Here is a 2,325-nt window from a genome sequence, read left to right on the forward strand (position 1 = left end):
TCTGACTATTAATATTGATGCTCTTATTTGAAGAATCCCACAATAATAGTGTATAAAATTAAATATACATACTTCATATTTTGTTTCAACGTTTCAATGTTACAAATATCTTTATTATCACTTATAAATTACAAATTAAATAGAATAAAAAGTTACCCTTTCAGATTTTCTTAATACAAAATTAAAAATCTTTTATAATATAATCATAAAATTTAAAATAATATTATAAAGGACTACAAAATTAAATCTCCAATTTTTTTCATCAATGATTATCCACTAGCAAATATTTTAGGGAAAATTGTATATAATAGCAAACTATTAATTCAAATTAAATGCTATAAATATACTTTGATTTAATTGTACCCTATAGCAAACTATTGCTATTTTTCGCCACTCTCCCTGGTGGAATCTCGCTCGCCACTCTTGTTTGGTGGTAGTCTCGCTCGCCTCTCTCGCTTTTTATACAAACACAAATGTACAAAATGTGTTTGTGTTTGTATAAAAGCGAGAGGAAAATTGGTATAAATACATATATTTTCGTTCCCCTCTCTCCCCTCTCCCCAGATCTCGCTCGCCACTCTCCCAAATCTCGCTCGCCACCCTCACCTCTCTCGCTTATACAAACAGAAATGAAATGTATAAATTGTGTTTCTGTTTGTATAAAGCGAGAAAAAATTGTATATACACATGCAAATACATATATCTTCGTCCTATACACTTATAATTATACAATACAAATATTTCCCTGCCCAGTTTTCTTTTATTTTTCTCTCTTTCTCGTTTTATACATACACAAATTATACAATTGATCTTTTGTATACAACTGCTTTCTTTTGTATATGTATAGCGAATTATAAAACTGTCTTCTTTGTATATGTATAGCGAATTATAAAACTGCCTTCTTTGTATATGTATAGCGAATTATACAACTGTTTTTTTGTATATGTATAACGAATTATACATATATATGTTTGCTATAGAGCGCAATTATGCAAACTTTGCTATAGCATACAAATATGAATTTTGTGTTTACTATATATGTGAAAGTTGCTCAATATTTTAATGGACTGCTGGAAATTATATAGAAAGACTTGGATTTTATAATTCAAATTTATAATAAACTTTAACTAATCTATTTCAGATTATGACTTCGATAAACTAATTGAAAGTTCACATTTGGAGATCAATCTAACAAGGGAAAAGGGCATGATATACCCCTCAACTTTGTCATTTGGAGCTGATATGCCCCTCGTTATGAAAGTGACTCATATATACCCTTACCGTTATACAAACGGCTCACATATACCCCTACCGTTACAAAATGAGCTCACATATACCCTTCATTTAACGGAAGTGAAAAAGTTAGTTTTAAATTTATATTTTTGACTTTTAATTTTCTTAAAAATTATTTAGGGGTATATATGATTCTTCTAGCAAAGTTCAAGGTATATTTTAATCTTTTTCATACATAAATTATTTTTTGACTTCTTTTATTATAATTATTTGAGTTTCTTATTCTTATTTTATTTTTTTCTTTCATTCCTTAGTGTAAAGAAAAAAATTTAAAACTATTTTTTGTGGCTATATTATAATTTAAAACTATTTTTTTGTCTATATTGTAATTTAATTTTTGTATTTGAAGAAAAAAATTTAGTCATATTTACAAGAATATTAGTGAAACATAAATAAATTTGACCATCAAAATAATAAATCTAAATTAGTCATTGAAACAAAAAAAAAGTTAAAAAAAAAAAATAATGTTTGAGGAGGATTAAATATACTCATATGGATTATATTTTATTTTTAAAAATAAAAATAAAAAACTAAACTGATTTTTTTTTTCATTTTCGTTAGAGGAAAAGGGTATATGTGAGCCATTTGTATATACGTAGGGGTATATATGAGCTACTTTCATAACGAGGGGTATATCAACTCTAAATGACAAAGTTGAGGGTATATCAGACCCTTTTCCCATCCAACAACAATAATGCTTTTGCTGACTCAATTTTCTCAATATAAGTGTTGTACATCTGCAACAAGGCAAACTACTATTTGAGAGGAATTATAAGCATGGAAGTAAAGAAAAAGGTATGATATTTTTCTACTTTTCTTTGTCTATTTCATTTTACATGCATTTTTGTGATTCATTTGATTTGAAAGAAACATTCTACTTATATAGAGTATAAGAGGGAGTTTAATGTCCCATCATAAACTCCCTATATAATATTCTATATAATAATATAATATAATAAATCATTTTTTCTACTATATAATATATATAATATATTTTTATTTTCTAAGGGAGTTTATATAATATATAATATA

The sequence above is a fragment of the Solanum tuberosum genome, unplaced genomic scaffold (genome assembly GCF_000226075.1).
Source record: "Solanum tuberosum cultivar DM 1-3 516 R44 unplaced genomic scaffold, SolTub_3.0 scf00353, whole genome shotgun sequence".
NCBI lineage: Eukaryota > Viridiplantae > Streptophyta > Magnoliopsida > Solanales > Solanaceae > Solanum > Solanum tuberosum.